Genomic DNA, 20,458 nt, shown 5'->3' with positions numbered 1-20,458 from the left:
TAATTTGGAGCAAATAAGCAAGCTCACAGATAGCAGGATCTTAAAGCTGACTGTTTTGTCCCAGAAATCTCAATTTTAGGAATCTATCCTAAAAAAAAAAAAAAGGCAATCCAAAAAAAAAAAAAAAAAAAAAACACTGCAGATAAGAGTTTATGTGAAGAGATGTTCAACAAAGATGCTATTTATAACAACAAAACCTTGGAAAAGAATTCAAACACCCGGTAACACAGTAATAGAGAATTAAGTTATAGTTGTAACTATATGATGGAATATTAGTCAACTGTGAACAATAATATCAATGAAGTGTTTGTAATAACACTGAAGAGCCTTAAAACCTAATGGAAAGTAAGGCAAGATACAAACGTCTATATAAGTTAGAACTCATTTATGTAAAATAATATTTATGGAAAGAGAGATGTAGACTGAAATTGTATATGGTAGCTTCATGGGTATCATATTTTTAAAATAACAGCTTAATTGAGATATAATTCACATACCCAAAAAATCCACCCTTTTAATGTATAATATTTTTGAGTTTTAGTATATTCACAGAGCTGTAAAAGCTGTAAGATCATCACCACTCTCTAGTTTTAGGAAGATCCCATAATCCTGTACCTATTCACAGTTGTTCTCATTCTTCCCACACCCAGCCCCTGGTAAATACTGATGTATTTTCTGTCTCTATAAATCTGCCTGTTTTGGACATTTCACATAAATGGAATCATACAATATGTGTCCCTTTGTAATGGGCTTTTTTCACTTAGCATGATGTTTTCAAGGTTCATCCATGTTGAAGTGTGTATCAGTACTTCATTCCTTTTTAAGGCTGAGTAATATTCCATTGTATGGATATAACACATTGTGGTTATTCATGGATAAGTTGATAGACAGCTGGGTTGTCTCCACTTTTTGGCTATTATGAATATTGTTGATATGAACATTGATGTACAATGTTTTCAGATTCTCTTGGGCATATGCTGAGAAGAGAAATTACTAATAACTCTATGTTTAATATTTTGAGGAAATGTCAAACTGTTTTCCAAAGTGCCTGCACTATTCTACATTCTCACCAGTAAAAAATGGGATTACAAGTTGTCTATGTCCTTCCCAAAACTTGTCATTATCTCCCTTTTTCTTTTTCACCACACCAGTGGATGTGAAGTGGTATGTCATTATGGGTTTGATTTGCATTTCCTAATACCTTACCACTAGCCATGTTGAGCATCTTTTCATACGTTTATTGAAAATTTGTGCATTTTATTTGGATAAATGTCTATTGAAATTCTTTGCTCATTTTTAAATAGGGTTATTTGTCTTTTTGTTATTGAGTTGTGTGAGTTCTTTATGTATTCTGGATACTAATGTCTTATCAAATATATTATTTGCAAACATTTTCTTCCATTCTATAGGTTTTGTTCTCACTTTCTTGATAATATTGCTGACAGCACTTAAGTTTTTAATTTTGAAGAAGCTCAATTTATTTATTTTTCCTTTTGTTGCTTGTGTTTTTGATGTCACATATAAGAAACAATTGCCTAACCCAAAGTCTTGAAGATTTATTCATATAATTTCCTCTAAGAGTTTTATGGCTTCAGGTTTTACATTTTCATCCATAATCCATTTGCATATAACATGAGGTGGGAGTCCAACTTCATTCTTTGGCATGTGGATATTCAGTTGTCCTAGTGCTATTAGTTGATTTAACTGTTATTTCCCAATTGAATTGTCTTGACATATTTGTCAAAAATCGATTGACCATAAATGTAAGGGTTTTATTTATGGACTCTGAACTTTATTCCATGATCTATATATCTATCCTTGTGCCAATACCACACTGTCTTGAATACTGCAGCTTTGTAGTAATTTTTGAAATCAGGAAGTGAGAGTTCTCCAACTTGTTTCTTCTTTTTAAAGGTCTTTTTGGTTATTTTGAGTTCCTTGCAATTCCATGTGAATTTTAGGATTGGCTTCTCAATTTTCACAAAAAGGCAGCTGGGATTTTGATAAGGATTGCACTGAATCTGCAGATCTGTTTGTTAGGGATTGCCATCCTGCGAAGGAAATGATGGTGGTGCCTACTTTAAATCCCGTGGCTTATTCTGTGCTGTAAGTGAATGCCTTCTTCGACTGGCAAGAGCAGTGCAGCTCCATAACGTTAAGGCGGGCTTGGAAATGACATCTCTCTGGAGAAGACTTATTAGGGCACAGCATCTGCTCCCCTGAGGCCAGTTCTCGGCCACTCCATACACCACACATTTTCTATTACTTAGTCCAGCAAGGCTTTAAATACCTCAGGGCACCCCCTCTGCCATTTCCTGTGGAATACTATTTCACAGTCTAATAGATCTTCCTAAGGGAATTTCCCTGTTACTTTGCCCACATTTCCTTTTAAGTTTAAGTCCATTGCTTTCTCAGGACCACGCCATTCCAGCCTGATCTGCCTACTTGGGATTCCCATATTTCATCGCCCCAGAGGTCATATTCTTTCCAGGATGTTGGGTAAACTCTGAGTTTGATAGCTGTGGGCTTGAAGAGGAGGTCTCTGGTGAAGGCTAACATGGGGTCCCCTTAGGCTCATGAAGCCCAGAGCAAATATGGCCGATCCAAAGAAACCCAGGGGCCAAGGCCCTCCTGGCCAAAAACTGGAAGAGCCCTCTCTGCAGATTAGGGAAGAATGATGTGCCCCAACTTTTGTTGTATGAAAGCTGGGGTTCTAGCTCTCCCCGGGCTCCAGCAAGAAGGGCAAGGTACAGGTGCCAGCCAAGTGCCTGCTTGGTAAGCTCACAGGAAAGCCAGCCCCCAGGGCTGCAGGGGCTTCCCTCATCACTGTAGAGGGAAGACAAGGGAGAATTAGAAGGAAACTCAGAAGAGAGAGGAGCCAGACAGGACAAGGTGAGGAATGAGCACGTCTGAGTGCCTCCCGTGTCCAAGATCAGTGTCTGTGTCTTTCCTGCATTATCCACTCGATCCTGCATCAGCCCATCTGGCCTGGGGGTCCTAAGGAGGAACTGTGATGCAGAGATGAAGCCACCAGCCTGAGCCATGCAGCAAGCAAGGGAGCAGGCCAGGGGCTCAGACCCACATTGGTTTTTCTCCAAAATCTACATTACTTCTGGTGCATAGCTGCGCCTCAGTTTCTTCATCTATGAAATGGAGTTGATGCAATATCACAGAGCTGCTTAGAGGACTGAGTGAGAAAATCTAGATAAAAAAATTCGAGCTTGATAAATGTTATATTGCTTTCTTCCTTTCTTGCTTCTGGATGGCTGATCAGGGCCATTTCTCCAAGCAATTTAGCAAGGTGAGTGTCTGCGGTCCCTCTCCTCCCCGCCTCCTGCCCTGCACTGGTAAGTTTTATTAGCAAAGAGGGAAGGGATTTTCTATGACCAAATTTCTTCTGAGCTTTTCAGGAGAAATTGATGGAGCTGGCTGGTCCCTTGGCTGGCACTTCATCCTGGCGGGATTTCCTGGCCTGAGGGGGGCGGGGCGAGGGCTACAAAACCTGTCTGGCTTGAGGAGGGAGGGCCGGACAATATTATTCTTCCGAAGGGGAAAATCATCATTTGGATTCTTGGGTTTATGTACCCTGGGCGCCAGGGAAGCAGCTGGAATTTGCCTGGAAACCACAGTGCTGTCTGTTTGGTTCTCAATGGGCAGTTGGGGACTGCATTTGACAGTTTCTCACCTGCCTTTCTGTTCTGCATAATAAGAACCAGTTCTCGGGGCGTCTCAGTGGCTCTGCTGAGCTGGGGCTGCTGCTGGGTTTCCTGAAAAGGGCTTGTGTGTGTGGGGAGACATGTATGTGCCTGTATATGTATGTACATATGTGGGTATGGGTAAGTATGTGTTTGTGGGCATGTGTGTGTATGGATACGCATGTGCCTGTGTGTGTGAGTGTGCATGTATGTGTTTGTGTGTGTCAGTGTGTGGGTGTGTCTGTGTTGGGAGCACAAGTATGTGTGAGTATACATGTGTGTTACCTAAATGTGTTGATGTGTGTGTGTGTGTGTGTGTGGATGTGCATTTGTTTCTGTTTCCACTAAATGCCAGATGTGGGTCCCAGGAATGCCCATCGGGATGCCCCACTCAACCAGTTACCTCAACCTCCCTTGAGAAGCAGTGGGTGCCCTGGAAGCCGCCTACTCTGAGTCTTGTTCTGCCTCATACCAGTCATGTGTCCCACCAAGGCCTTCTGTACCCTCACCCTTGATCCCACAAGTTCACTCACTCATTCTTGAAGGTTCAACTCATGTCATTCTCTACCTCCTCCTGGAAGCACTCTCATTCTGACTCTCTCCCCATACCTGAGTTGAAATCCTTTCTCTGAGCGTCCACCTGTGTCAGCACTGAAATCTACTGTCTTCAGTAGATTCTACCCTGGGTAGCACATGACTCTCTACACATCAGCTTCCCACCCTGGACCGTGAGCTCCCTAGGAAGGGGCTAGTGGTTGGTTCTCCTCTGTCTCCTGGAGTCTAGTACTATAAGACACCTCTTAGACATTCAATTCATGTATGTGGAATGAGAAAATGAATGAATATTCCTCATGTCTCAGTGCTCTCACCTGTAAATTGCAGGAACAATATTTCACATGGTTCCTTGGAGGATCACATGAGATGAAATGTATGAAAGCATGTTTTAAAATGTCAAGCAACACAGCAATGCAGCTCTCTTGGGATCAGGGACACCCAACAGTTGAACAGGATAGCAGGCAACAGGCATGGTACAGAGAGAGCTGACTTTGGAGTCAGAAGGTCCTGTTTCAAATTCTGGCTCCACTATTCAGCATCTGATTGACTCTGGATGAGTTACTCACTCTCAGCCTTCATTTGTACAACTGTAGGAAGGAGCTATTTATACTTTTCTTATTGGCATAAGAAACAGCCTATGCAAAGGGCATAGCACCCTGTGACATCCAGTGAGAGTTGGTTAAGCAGAAGAATACTCACAAGGCCATGGGCACCGACAGCAGAGGTGGTGTGTGTGCAGGAGGTCCCAGGACCTCGAGCAGTTGGCAATGAGTGTGCCCTAGAGGCGGGAGTCTGGAGCCGGGCTCAGGGAATGGGGCTATGACAAAGCAGGAGGGGCTCTGCGGGGTGAGTCGGAGTGGGTACAGGATGGAAGAGAATGGCTATGTGAATTGGGGGTTGTATTCTATTCATTTGCTGTTGCTGCTTAACAAACTCCCAGAAACTGAGTGGCTAAAAACAACATTTGTCTGCAAAATCTCATACTTAAGGTCAGAAGTCTGTACAGGGCTCAGCTGGGCTTCCCAGTAAGGGTCTCATAAGGCTGAAATCAAGGTGTCAGCCAGGCTGCATTCTCCCCTGGAGGCTCAACTTGGGAGAGATTTGCTTCCAACTGTCCTTAGGTTGTTGGAAAAAGTCTGCTTGCAACTCTGGAAGTGAGGTTTCCATTTCCTTGCTGGCAGCTGGCCAGGGATCTCTCTCACCTCGTAGAAGCTGCCATTAGATTCTAGTCTCATGTCTCTCTCCCAACGGAGCAGCCAACCTCTTCCTTCCTGCTTACTCACGTCCTCTTTCAGGAGGGGCCAAGTCCTTCTAGCAAGCACCTACACCTGCTTTAGCTAGGCCCACCCAGGATTATCTCCCTTTTGATTAACACAAAGTCAACTGGTTTGGGACTTTAATTACATAAAAAAGTCCATTCACCTTAGCCAAATATAGCCTAATTGTAGAAGTAAGAGCCCAACATATTCGCAGGTTCTCTTTTAGAAAGAAAGGAGATCATACAAGTCTTGTGTACTGGGGGGGTGGGAGGTAGGGGGAAGCGGCCCTCTTGTAATTCTATGCACCAGAGGGTTATCAAGCTGTTTTTTCTGGCTGTGCTGTGAGGCTAGAATTCCATGAAGGAGGGTTTTGCTGTCTGTTCTCTATCCACCCTCACAGCTGACAAGACCAGCAGCGGAAGGGTGACCATATGTCCCTGCTGGCTTACATAGTCCTGGTTTACGCCTGGTTTTTTGGGTGTGATTATCAACAGTACCCCCTTTCACTCTCACAACTGAACCAGATTGGAGGAAAAAGTATGTTGTCATTGGGGTTAAAGGAAGCAGCTGCTCTCCAGAGTGTCCCAGGATCTTTGGGGAGAAGGAAGTTGGAGGCGTGTAAGCTGTTGTCATGGGCAACATGAGTGAAACTGCCCCAGCCAAGGAAAAACCTTAAAGGAGAAGGTCCAAGGAGATCAGTGCGTGCAGAGGCCGTGCTTCATGCCAGGTGATTGGGATAAGGTCTCTTATTGTGTTCTAACAACGATCATATGGAAACGACAGTATTGCCCCAAATTTATGGCTGAGGAAACTGAGGCTCAGAAGATAACATTGAGCACAGCAAGGTCCCAGGTCACACCACCAGGAAGTGGAAGGCCTGGAATTCAAGTTGACTCACCAGGACCTCACATCAAGTTAGCGGCACCTGTACCCACAAGCCACCTCCCTCTCTGGGGCCGTCCCAACAACACACACTGGGTACCCGTCTTATGGTCATCTGTTTCTTTCCACAGTGACATTTTCCCCTGACTGACAAACAACAAGTTACAAGGCTGATTTCTGGGAAGTGATAAACTCATATCGTGGGTGCTGGGATCTGTTCATCCATGGGAAAAAATCAACCAGCTCTCAAGCATTTGATTTTCTCCTGAGAGTGATGTCAACAGACTCTCTGTACCTTAGAATGGGCCTCGAATGCCAGCTCCACAGGAGGGAAAGCTATGTCTTCTTCATCGCTGCCTCCCCGATGTCTAGCAATGCTCTGGTATAGTACATGGTTCTCACTAAATATTTGTTCAAAGGATGAGTGAATAAACCCTTGACTCAGGGGAAACTTAATTTTAATATCAAAGCCAACTTATCTCTTTGAAAACGCATTTCCACAAAGAATCGGGAGTGAGGTCCTGGAGTCCAGTGTGGGGGAATGTGCCCAACAATTCTTCTACCTGTCTGGCTAAATCTTCTGTTCATAAGACCCAGTGCCATGGGAATGCAATAATACACGTTTTAAAATAACAGCTAAGACCATCGATTTACATGCATTCTCCATGTCTAAGAGTGAATTAACCATCAGTGACCACATCCATCAACTCATGGGGGATTAGCGTGAGAGATTTGCACAGTTTTCTGAACAACACACATGGGTGTGCTAGGTTTGTGCTGACTCAGAAGGCATCACAGTTTGTGTAGTGAGGTCCACATCAAGCTGGAAAACCTGATGGAGGGACTCTGTCTGGGGCAAAGCAATGGTGCTGATTACTCACCTGGCCTTTGAGTTAGCACAGGTTGTCCTGATTGATTGCAGGACGGTGCGGACTAGAGCAGAAGCTTCCTCCTCTGCTGAAGGGGGATGGCGGGGCATCTGATGGCATTTCCCACAACATCCCTTCTGATTCATCAGGTTGCTTTCTCTGGAGAGAAATCTGCCTTGAATGGAGTTATCCTAAACTCCGACGCCCAATGCAAGTAGACTTTTCAGAAAGTGGGTGCCGCTCCTGCAAAGCCAGGCTTTTTTGTGCTGAGAAACACACTTTGTGAGAAGAAAATGGCTGCAGAACAAAGACAAGAAAGCAAGAAAAAGAAAAGCTAAAGGAATTCTACTTCCTGTGCTCAGGGGTTGGGGAAGCCTGTGGAAAAGGCTCAAGGTTTCTTGTCAAGGCGATTTTATGTCAGGGCAAATGCATAATTGTTGAGCTCTCCTAGGCCCAGGCTTGACGCTATTTCTACCACCTATTAGCTGTGTGACCTTACAGAGAGCTGTAAATGCTCTGAGCTTCTGTTTCCTCATTTGTTACAGGGGGAAAATAATAACTACCCAACTCTTAGGGTTTTTGTAGGATGGGATCCTATGCCAAGATGCCTATGCCTCCTCATTTTGGGGTTTGAATGAATGTTAAAGTCTTCACCCATCAGGCAAACCCATACAGCAGTAACAAAAGGCATATGTAGTCTGACAAAGACTATTTTAGAAAATGGTTCTAAATACATTTGTAGGAAAAGTCTTATAGAGGTACACAGATGAACTCACATTGAACATGTTATTTTTATCGAAAATAACAGAGTTTTACAAAACATTCAGAGATCCAGGACACATAGGGCTTCCCAGCTCACATGGACCGCTCTTCTCATGCTGTGGCCATGTGCTCTCAGACCAATGTCTCAGACATAAGTGAGCCAGCCTTCACCTTTAGCAAAGCCAAACTGGGGTGCAACCAGGCCCTGGGCATTTACACCTGAAAATCTTGCCTAGCTTCAGCGAAGAGGCAGCAATCAGAACAGGTTCAGGCTCTTCGGCAGGGCTACCCAGCCTCCACGTTGAAGTCTTTTTCCTCTTGCTTCCCAGTCCCCACTTCTCAGCCAGTTGCTGCTGTCTTCCATTTGTGACCCTCTGCCTTCTTGCCTTGAATGTCCCCTTCCTTCTCTGTACTTGACCTTAGCTCTGCCCCTTGGAATACTGCTGCCTCTGGTCCTTTGAGAACTCTGTATCCTCCATTCAAGGAGAGGAATCAAATAATCAAGGGGTTGTGTATCCCTGAAAAGAAAAAAAAAGCATGTTGCTTTCTGCATTGATCACAGGTCAGCACCTTCTCTTTCATAAGATGGATGAAGCACAGGTCCAAAACCAAAGGAGCCCAGAGAAGCAGCAGGCTCTGTAAAAGGCAGAGTCCCTCCTGGCCCCAGAATATTCACAGCTAAGCCACCCAGATGCCTGCCAAGCAACGGAGTATTTTTTAATCATTATTTCTCTCTTATAGGTGGGGGGAAAGAGTCATTTGTAGCCTGGCAACAGAGATCAGCATGTTCTCCCTCCATGTCAAGCTGTAAACACAGCCTTCCCTCTGTTCAGCCTAATGATGCTAAAAGGCCGGTGACCAGGAGAAATTAGGGTGATGGTGTTGATGGTTGCAGGCGTGGGTGGTGCAAACAGGCCAGTAGTGAGTGTCGCAGAATTGGCACTGTGACCCAGGGGCTTTCAGTAGAACCCAAGAGCTCGTTGGAAAAGTCCCACAAGAAGGGCAAGGAGTTCCTTCTAAACTCAAGGCTGTTTCCTGCACTGGTCAGGGATGAGGTCCTGGAGTCCAGTGCAGGGGAAGTGTGCTATGGGGAAGGGCTGTAGGTGGTGGGGTCAGCCTTGCTGCTCCCTCCTGGGGCACCCTCACTGGTCCCTGCCGATGCCACCTCCTACCTGTCCCCCATGTACTTCTCCTCTGCGTTTTCCTCCGGTCCAGGCACAAACTCTTCTCAGTGTGCTACAGCAGGCTTGAATGGGTCCAAGGAACAGGTTCCTGAAACAAAGGAAAAAACAGGCCAGAAACACTAACTCAGGTGAGTGTACCCCCATCCCACCCCCCAGCCCCACCCCCTTCCCACCCCCTCCCCACTGGCATCACCTTAGAAAGATTATATGAAGGAGTGGCTAAGAAGGTGGCTCTGGGGACAGACTGCCTGGATGCAAATTCTAATTACCAGCTGTGTAGCATGGCAAATGACTGACTTCTGTGCCTTGGATTTCTCCTCTGGGAGGTCCAGGTAGAAAATGACGAGTTAATGGGTGCAGCACACCAACATGGCACATGGATTCATATGTAACAAACCTGCACATTGTGCACATGTACCCTAAAACTTAAAGTACAATAATAAAAAAGAAATAGAAGTTCATGTAAAGCACTGAAAACAGAGCCTAGCGATAGGAGATAAGTGCTAAAAGGATGTTAGCCATTATTATTATTGTTGTTGTTATTACTGCTATTTCTGAAACATCTGACTGTAGGCAAGTAACATATTCATTCAGTTTTCTCCTATCAGTGTTGTGGTCAGGTTTAAATGAGCTTATGCACTGGGCTCATTGAGTACAGTTCCTGGCACCGAGTTGGTTCTGCAATCACTGTTTTCTATGGGTTCCCTCTGTGGGCTGAGCCTGTGAGAGATGTGGCTGTGCCTGCCTGGCAAACCATTGGCCTCTGTTCCCCACACAGAGCCAGGCACACAGCAGGTGCTCAGGAGGACACGTTGTTAGTCTACGAGTCTGTCCTTACCAGTAACTTACTCAGCACAAAGGGAGAAACAGTGATTTCACAGTAGAGAGGCCAAGCAGACACCACCCTAACCAAGGGGTCAAAGCAAACAGGGCCAACATCAGGACAGACCTGCATGACGTGCCCTGCAATGAGATAACTGAGAAGGACACAACAGAACTGCAGTGGGATTCCCTCCTGCCACAGACGTGGAGCTCGAACCCCATCTCGAGAAACGACCAGAGGAACTCAACTGAGGCACCTCTTACAAAGCAGCTGACCTGTCCTCAGAAATGTCAAGGTCAAGAAACAAAAAGGAAGACTAAGGAACTGTTCCAGATCAAAGGAGATTAAAAGATGTGATAATGGAATGCAATGCATAAACCTGGACTGAACTTGGGCTGGATCCACAACTGGGAAAAAAAATGGGTATCACCAACATTATTGGGATAACTGATGAAATTAGAATGTGGGCTGTGGGTTAAATCATATTATTATATTAATGTTACATTTTCTGATTTTGATCACTGAACTGTGGTTATATAAGACACAGTCGTCTTAGAAAATAAACATTAAAATATTTAGATATATACTGAAATATTTAGGTATAAAGGGTCAGGAGTTCTCAAATTCTTGAACAGTTCAGAAAATTGTATATACATATACACACACATATATGTACACATACAGTTAACGCTTGAACAACATGGATTTGAACTGCACAGGTTCACTTTTATAACCAAACATGGATAAAAAATACAGTACTTTCAGATGTGAAACCTGAATATATGAGGAGCTGACTTACTGGAAATGGAGGTTTTGTAGGGTGGACTGCAGGACTGAGTATACCCAGATTTTGGTGTATGTGGGGGTGAAAGAGGGTCCTGGAATCAATCCCTTCCAGTTATCAAGGGATATAATTTATATATAATTAATACATCCTTTTTTTCTAAAGCATATATTTAGTTCAGAATATATATATATATGTATTCTGTGTGTGTATTACATATAGTTTTTTCCAAACCATATATATAATTTTCTCTGAACCATATATATTGTGTGTATATATATGTGTGTGTGTGATACACACACCCCCCCCCCATACACACACACTTATAGAGAAAGAGAGAGGCTATTTCATCCCAGCTATTATTTTCTTAAGGTTATCGTCCTTCTTTGAGCTTTTTCAGTTTTGCTTGTTTTCGGACTTTATTTAAATGAGATCACACTGGATGTATTCTTTGTATCTTATTTCTTTCTTTCTTTCTTTCTTTTTTTTTTTTTTTACAGAATCTGTTGTCCAGGCTGGAGTGCAGTGGCACGATCTTGGCTCACTGCAGCCTCTGCCTCCCAGGTTCAAGTGATTCTCCTGCCTCAGCTTCCCGAGTAGCTGGGATTACAGGTGTGCACCGCCATGCCTGGCTAATTTTTGTATTTTTTAGTAGAGATATGGTTTCACCATGTTGGCTAGGCTAGTCTCAAACTCCTGACCTCAAGTGATCCTCCTGCCTCGGCCTCCCAAAGAGCTGGGATTACAGGTGTGAGCCAACATGCCCAGCCTATATCAGATTTCTTGGCTCAGCATTACAGTTCTGAGATTCATCTGTGTTTCTGTGTAGAGAAGTGATTTGTTCATTTCCACTGCTATACAGAATTCCATTTTTTCTGTATCCGTTCTCCCATTGGTGTGCATTTTGGTTGTTTTCTCTTTTTAGCTATTATGAATGACGTAGCTGTGAACATTCTTGCACATTTTTGGTGAACAAGGTATACATTTATGCTGTGTTGATTCATACGAGTGGAACTGTTGATTTATATGGTATACACGTGTTCCACTTTAGTAGATACTGACAATTTGTTAAGTTTCTTGGACACTTTATACTTCCACCAGTGGTGTATAAGCATTCTGGTTGCTGCACATCCTCGTCAACACTTGGTATTGTCAGCCATTTGAATTTTAGTCATTCTAACAGGTATATCTTATTGTGGGGTTAATTCACATTTCTCTAACGACTATTGAAAGTGAGCCCCTTATGTTTATTGGCCATTTAAATACACTGTTTTCTGAAGTATTTATTCTAATCCTTTGCCCATTTTTTTCTGTGGGCTATCATTTCTCATTGATTTGGAAGAGTCCTTTATATATTCTAGATAGAAGGCCTTTGTCAGATATGCTTATTGTGAATGCTTTCTCCTGCTCTGTGGCTTGGCTTTTCAGGCTTTTCATAGTGTCTCTTGATAAGGAGAAGGTTTCATTTTTATGAGGTCCACATTTCCACTTTTTTCATAAACTCATATTCCAACCTTTATTCTCTTAAAGAATTAAACTGAAAAGACTGTGAAGGTGAAGGGTAAAATCAGGAAGATTCCAATTCTAGGTTCCAGATAGAAGGTCCTGCCCAGGAGGTCCCAAGTTAAACTAGCTCACCCTCCTTCCTCCTCAGGCCCTGCCAGGTATGTGTGTGGTATCGAGGAGTGAGGTGCTTAGGGAAGACTGGTGGTGAGAGGAACAACTCCTCCAGGCAGCACATAAAATCTGGGATTCAGAAGTCCAGGCTCCTTCTCCCCTGACTCCCCCATCCCAGGGCTCCAGGACCATTCTTTCCAGGCTCAGGCACAGTCCTCCCAGAGGGATACCTCAGCATGGACAGAGATGCAGTATTGCAGTTCATGTCTGAGGGTCATCTGCAAAGGTGGGTGCTAAGTGGCTTGGGACCCAGAGGATGAGAAATCACTCTACAGGAGTAGATCAGTGAAGGCTTCACAGAGGAGGGGATTGTTGGGATTGGTTTTGATGCGTGTACAGGAACCTGCCAGATAGACAAGAGGAAGAAGGGCATTCCAGGTAGACAAGCATCCAGGACCCAGAAGGAGTTAAGACACTTGGGGAAACTGTAGGGTCTAAAACAGGGTGTGAGGAAGGTGGCAGCCATGGCCCTCAATTTTCCCATCTGCACATGGGATGTTTGAATCAGCTGATCTCCCTGCTGACACATTGTTCATTCTTCATTGGTGAGTGTGATGGATGTGGAGAAGACTCAGATATAGGCTCCATCTTTGACAAGGAGAAAGGGAGGGGCACAGATAAGAGGTCTGAGAGTTGAGGAGGTAGAATCCTGGAAGGTTGCACTGGAGCTAGGCCTTGAAAACTCTCCTATCCCCTCGGCTGTGAAGGATGCATCAGAGGGTCTTGAAAATCAGAGGGTCACTAGAAAATTCTGAGCTGGTCCCCAGTGTGGCAGTTAGGGCTTGGGACTCTCTTCCTGATTCAAAGTCCCCAAGTGGGGACCCAGTGGAGCAGGGGAGAAGTCTGGGTCAGGTGGGGGAGCTGACCTCTGCTCCTCGAAGAGGACACACCCATGGACTATGCAGCCCTCCTCATGGGCCGTGCAGAAGACGCTTGTATAAATTGCCTGTGCAAAAAGGTAGCATAGGGTTCTAGGTGCTTGGTAGAGAGCTTGCTGCATGGACCCATTCTGATATGCCTCTCACCCCTGAGCAGGGAGGCTTCATGCAGGTCAGTAAAAGCAAGCTCTCTCTGTAGAAGTCAAATACCAAGTTTTCCTGCAGAACACAGTGCCCCACACCTATGTGTGCAAGTGTGCACAGACACAAATATGCACACGCACCTTGCACAGTGTTTCTTCTCCAAGCTTCCTTAAGCAAATAAAGCTTGAAATTGAAGTTGGAATTGAAGGCTACAATGCTTTATCACCCTCTCACCTCTATCTCCTAATGAAGTTGGGTTTAAATTTTTTTTTTTTTTTACCGTTTTAACAACTCATTTTCAGATGTACATCCTCCTAGCAGAGTGTACTTGTCTGTTTCTCTCTCCTTCTTTCTCTTCCTGTGTGTGTCTCCCTCTTTCTTTCTGGTTTCCCTCCAGGTAGTGGGGACAGGACCTGGTCCTGTTGCAGGTGTGTGATGGGGCTGGCTCATTCAGATTTGTGAGAGCACTTCTTTCAACTCCATAGTCGGCAACATAAAGCCCAATAGTGAAAGTGTTTACACCACAGAAATTGGCAAATGTTATGAATCCAGCCTTTTTGTTTTTCTGGGACAGCTCATTGTACAAAGTTTACCACCTGGCTGGGCTGTCACCTATATAACTGGCAGCAGAAGCTGGGCCCTGGTTTGAGGTCTACCCCTCTGTTCCCTTATGTGTTGCCACCCCAGATATTTTGGGTTGGCCACAGATCTTCGTGACATCTATTTACTATAACCACGAGTGTCTCATAGGCAGAGGTTGAATATGCGAGGGAGGGAGTCTGGGTGTGACTGATCTTATGGAAGCCCGATTCCCCGGACACCTCCCTGAGCCAATTGAGAAATCCAGGCAGGTCATAAGTAGTGTAATTTCACACCAGTGCTTTTCAAATATTGACCTAATGGGAATTTGGAGGCAAGGTATAACTCTGTAGGGCAGAGAATGCAGGGTGAAGAAGACAGAGGTTGCATTAGTTTTTGGAACTCTCTTGCCTCGTTTTCAGCTCTGGTCCAAACTTGCACACTCCCCTTAGCAGTCATAAATTCTGCTGCTAGTGCTGTGCTGGCCCTCCTTAGAAGGCAGGGGAGCGAGGGTATGTGACTACCCAGGCCTACCCTGGGGGCTCTCTCTGCTCCAACTCCCCACTGCTCACAGGTGCTCAAAGTTATCTTCCCAAACCACAGGCACTAGCCCCAGGGAGAAGTCCAGGGAGCAGTATTTCCTCTATCTTGTTGCATTCCCAGGGATGGCTTAGGGCTCCTCACAGATTGGCACTCTATGCTGTTGTCCAGCTGGCCTGGCTTTCAAACCTCCCTGTAGTCTCAGAATGGCTGGAGTGGCCTTGCCCTCTCTGATTGAGCCTTTGAATCAGGCCAGCTGACCTGAGGCTGTACCTTTCCTCCCTAACTCTTACTTCCCACTCCATCTTCCGTCTACCCACTCTACCCTGCCGGTCCTCCCTGGATTTGTTGACAATGTCAAACATGGCTGGGAAAAGCTCCAATCCTGGCAATCCCAGTCCTGATCAGGCCCTTAGGCTGGGCCATTTGGCAGATGTCCCAAAACTACATTTCCTGACCCCTGTGTCACCTTGGTGCCAGGGAAACAACCCAGTGTGATGAGGACACCCATAGGAGTGATCGGAACTCAAGGGTCACCATGGCTTAGATTTGAGCCTCAGGAGCTGACTATACACTGTGGGCAAGACACCTTACCTCCCCGAATCTTAGTTTTCCCATCTGCAAAGTGGGGCTGCTAATTCACCTCTTTGGTTTACCAAGAGTCTTAGACAAAATTATGGCCTAAAGCTGTCTACTCTTTTATTTAATCAATATTTTGGGGCAGCTCTACGTGCCAGGCCCTGAGCCAGGAGCACAGTAGGTACCTAGCTGATAATTTGCTTTCCTACGTCCCTTCCTTTCATACAAAAAAGACTACAGAGATTGCAAGAAGGAGCTGACAAAATGCATCTGCATTCTGGTCTTCTGGACAGTGCCGGAGGGAAAATTGTGTCCAGCATAGCTTTGGTGCCACCGCCACAAGAGCAAGTGTACATAGCAAAATCTTAGGCCAGCACTGTCAGGCAAGGCATCCCTTGGGTGGCCCAAGCCTCTGGTCTCAGCAGCCAGCCACTGGGTTGCAATAAGGCAGGGAAAACAGCCTCAAATTCCTTGAAAGTCTAAACCCTCAGCCAGTGCTTTACCAGCAGGTTAAGATCTGGCCTAAGTTCAGAATGGAAAGTCTAGGCAGGTTCCTGGGCTTGAAGGCTTGAGGGCAGGGCCTGGTGGGACAGAAGATAGGTGAGCAGGGTAGTGGTGCATGAAACATATCAGCGCCACTCATGGGGTTTCTAAACAGTCCTGGGGCCCAGGCTGCAAGGGGTGGGAACATTTACTGTGCTCTGTACTTTCTGCACGCTATTATAGCTAATCATGAGCCCATTTTACAGATAGAAAAACTGAGGATCATCTGGAGTCAACAGCTTGCCTGACATCACCTTGAGTGGCAGAGATGTAATAACTCAAGTTGGCCAGCTCTTCTTCCTATTCAGCACTGAACCAGGCCATTGGCAAGTGTTCCATCAGCACCTTAACAAAAACTGGACTCTGAGCCAAAACCTAGAACTATCCATAGCTAGTGAAACAATGAGAACAGAACCAGCCCTTGTCCCTCCCCCACAGCCCAATTAATGTGTACAGACAAGAACCGCTGCACATCACTTATTATTTAACTGGCGTATAAGTACTATCAAAGGTGCCATAGTTGGGCATGGTGGCTCACACCTGTAATCTGAGCACTTTGGGAGGCCGAGGTGGGAGGATCACCTGGGGTCAGGAGTTCGAGACCAGCCTGGCCAACATGGTGAAACACCATCTCTACTAAAAATACAAAAATTAGCTGGGTGTGGTGGCCAGTGCCTGTAGTCCCAGATATTTGGGAGCCTGAGGCAGAAGAATCACTTGAACCTGGGAGGCGGAGGTTGCAGTGAGACGAGATTGCACCACTGCACTCCAGGCTGGGTGACAAGAGCGAATCTCGGTCTCAAAAAAAAAAAAAATTCCCCTGTTCCCCAAATAGCTGAGGTCAAGTCGGTTGGGCTGACATGAGCTCTTAAGAGAATGATCCTGGGGTTGGGTTTGTGGAAAGAAATCCCAGAGGAAGGAATGTGAGGGGACAGTGTGCACACGGCAGGGTTGCTAGGCTCAGAACTAACCAGATCTGGGCTCCAAATTGGAGCACTGTTATCAGGAAGTTGAAACCCCTGTCGCCCAGGCTTTCTGTACCAAGTTGGGCACCAGCGTTTTTGTTTAAAGAAAATCACCAGAATGGGCTGCTCCCCAAACCTATCCCCTAATGCACACTCAATCTCAGAGCCAGCCTGGGGCCCCTCTGCCTGGCCCAGAGCCGCCTGGGGCTGCACAGATTTCCTAGCCCCATCGCCTGCTGATGCTGGCACCACTGGCTGGCAGTGGCTCTAGAACTGGAAATCCCAGGAGGATCCAGGATCTGCAGCCTGAAGACAAAACGTTCTCAGGGCTGTTCCCTAGCAACCCGAGCTGCTCACAATAGCTCCAGTTTCCACAGCTGACGCCCTTCTATCCATTTGCACTGAGGCGTTTGGTTTTAGGTGCTCCGGGATGCTTCCTAATGTCCCTTCAATGATCCACGAAGCCATTTGCTTATAAAATCTTCCTTCCTCCCTCCTCCCGCCCTCACCCCCGCCCTTCTGCCAGCATTTAGTGCAGTGAACCCTCTGCGGCAGAGGCAGCAAACAGAACCCTGGGTGGCTTGTTGAACAAAGCCCTCATTCCATGGTGGCAGCAGCAGCATGGGGTGACGTCCCTTGCGGTGATGCTGCCCGCCGTGGGCTGTGTGGGGAGGGGCGGGAGGGGATGGATGGGATCCAGAAGACAAGAAGCAAAACAAGCCCAGCACCAGGAAGAGGTGGAGGGGAGAGGGGAGGAGGGAGAACCAGGGAGGAGGGAGAGGAGGAGGGAAGAGGGGGAGGAGGAGGAAGGAGAGGAGAGGGAAAGGAGGAGGAGAGGCCACTTCGTTTATTTATTATGATGCCAGTTGTAGTGTTGGTCTCGTGTGGGGAGCAGACTGTATTTTATGTTTTAATCCTCCAAGCTGTGTGTGTGGGCTGGGGATAATCACATTGAGAAATGTGTATAATATGCGGAAGGTTCTTTTTGTGGAGAACGGGAATGCTCCAGTGGAATATCTTCCTCATGGCAACCAGTGCCTTTTCCATAAGCCACTCAGAAGGTGCCCGTAATTGGGAGTGCAGTAGAAGGGTGAGGCCAGCCCCCCAGTCTGGCCAAGTCCTCCTCCATTGTAGGGGAGGCCTGGGCATCTGAGGAGCAGGGCTGGCACCTTCCCTTTGCCCCTGCCTGCCCGCTGCTTGGGTGGATGACAGGCAAGATACAAATGGGATGTCTGATTGTTTTCTTGGCCACAGCCTTGGGGCCTGCCATGGAAGAATGCAGGGAGGAGCTGATAGGCAGGCTGCTAGGAGACAGAGCAGCCATGTGTGCATGCTGTCCTGAGTGGCACACATGCACACATGGGTGTGCACACACTCTCAGGGACACAGGCATGCAGCTCCTGCCCACACACACCCTCACAAATCTACACAATACACATGTGCATGTGTACACACACCTTCACACATGCAATATACCCATATGTGCATGTCCACACTTACACCCACTCATACACACACCCATGTGCACGTGCACACACTCACACTTTCACACACAATACATAAACAGGCACACACTCAAATGCTCACATTCACATTCATACACACACACACGCACATGCACTCACATACCCACTAACTCACTGTCACAATCACAAACGTACAGAAATCCACATATCTATTGTGCATGCGTATATACATGCCTTTTCATTCTCTCTCTCTCACACACACACCCTTGTATGTATGCACACACAAGCACACACACTTTTGCTTGCATGGGCTGACACTTGTGAAGTGATATCAGAAATATTTTTAGTGATATTTTTATTTGGAATTTTAAAAAAAGAAATTGACATCTCCTTCCTTAAAAGGTCACAAGAGTATCTTCAACCCAGACATCTTAAATGTTTATTTTTTAGCACACGTGCTTTACTGACTGCACCACTCACTTAATTTAAGCCACATGACGAGTGTGCAAACTTTCCTTCGGCTCATGCCGAATGTTGATTTGATGCCTGTTTACCCAGAAACTGCAGATCCAGTGGAAAAAATACTCCAAGCTATGGAGATACCAATTAGTCTCTCTTCCCATGGTGGGCCAGCTTCTTCACAGGATGAAATCCACAGGACAGACAGTGAGGTCCTTGGAAACCCCAGCTGTGATGAATAGGGCTTCTGGCTCCCTTGGGACTCGGCTGGTTATTTTGTAGGAAATTGAATTTCTTGGTAAGTTAGAAGACGTGCTAATGAGCCCTAATGTGGGGCCGAGAGGGCTGGGGGTGGACTCCAGTCTAGGCATCAGCTGGGTCAGCTTCCACTTTTGCCTCTGTGACCCGTGGATCCTCCTCTCCCTTCCTCCATCTCCAGGCTCTGACAACCAAACTGGCACAATTCCACAACCCTGGCATGCTCTTCTCCCCAGGCACTGCCGCCTTGCTCCAGTCCAGACCCTCCTGTCTCTCTCCAGAGAGTCTATGTTGACCCCGAACTTCTCTCCTTTCCTCTGACAACACCCAAACCTTCCATGGGCAGAAGCATTTGAGACAACATATGGCCTACAGGATTCAGCAGGAATTTCTCAGCCTGGTGCTAAGGCTTCTTCTCTGTGGCCAGCCTGTCTAGCATCAACTTCCACTAGTTCTCTGCTGTGGCCTCTTTGCTGATCCAACAGCACTGGTCGTTGTTTCCTGAGCTTGCCCTGGTCCCGCACCTTGGCCTACCCACCAGTGGATCTGAGAAGTTTCCACACTCTCCATTAGCTCCCACTGCAGGGAAGAGGGGTCCATGTACCTGCGGGATGGGGGCTCTGCAAGGCCTAATGGCTTTGGCCTCCTGGCTGCTCCGAGTTGCCTCTGTTTGTGTCCCTGTTTGTCCACTTGCTTCAGCCACACTGGCTGCCCTCAAATGCTCCAGGCACACCCCCAGAACAGGGCCTTCGCACTTGCTCTTCTTAATGCCTGGAAAGTTCTCCACCCAGGGTCCACATGCCTCACTTCCCACCTTGCTAGGTCATCCCTGAAAAGTCACCTCCGTGAGGCCGTGCTTGACCACATTGTTGAAAGTGGCACCCTGCCCCTGGTTCCTGGCCCTCCACATCCTCCTCCTCTGGAGCCCTTGTCACCACTGACCCTGACCCTGACCCTGACCCACACCCACTGTGCGTGCTACTAGAGAGTGAGCTTCAGGAAGGCAAATGCTGGGGCTGTTTTGGTCACTGCTGTATCTCCTGAACCCAACAGAAACCAGGGACTTAGAAGCTACTCCACTTCCAGGCCCATCTCCAAAACATCCTATTCCCAAGTCCATCTTAGGCTGGCAAAAGGAGCTGAACGCTTTTTCGTTTGTACTCCAAACATGTGTTGAGGGTTCTTGCTGCATGTTGACCCAGATAACAAACCCAGATTTCTTTTTTATTGAGCATATTGAACTTCTCATGTGCTCTTAAAGTATTTTACATGCATTATCTGATTTGCTGCTCACAAAAAAATGCAATGAAGTTAGAAGACGTGCTAATTAGCCCTCATGTGGGGCCGGGAGGGCTGGGAGTGAGCTCCAGCCTAGGCATCAGCTGGGTCAGCTTCCACTTATGCCTCTGTGACGCCTGGATTTGGTGGGGGGGTCTACAAGGCCTTCTAGGGGTAAAAATAGGTACTATTTTTATCCTTGTTTGATAGATGAGCAAACTGAAGCTCAGAGAGGTAAAGTGACTCACCGGGGTCACACAGCCTCTACCTTCCTGCGCC

The sequence above is a fragment of the Hylobates moloch genome, unplaced genomic scaffold (assembly GCF_009828535.3).
Source record: "Hylobates moloch isolate HMO894 unplaced genomic scaffold, HMol_V3 SCAFFOLD_3, whole genome shotgun sequence".
Lineage (NCBI taxonomy): Eukaryota > Metazoa > Chordata > Mammalia > Primates > Hylobatidae > Hylobates > Hylobates moloch.
Note: the sequence above shows the minus strand (reverse complement) of the source record.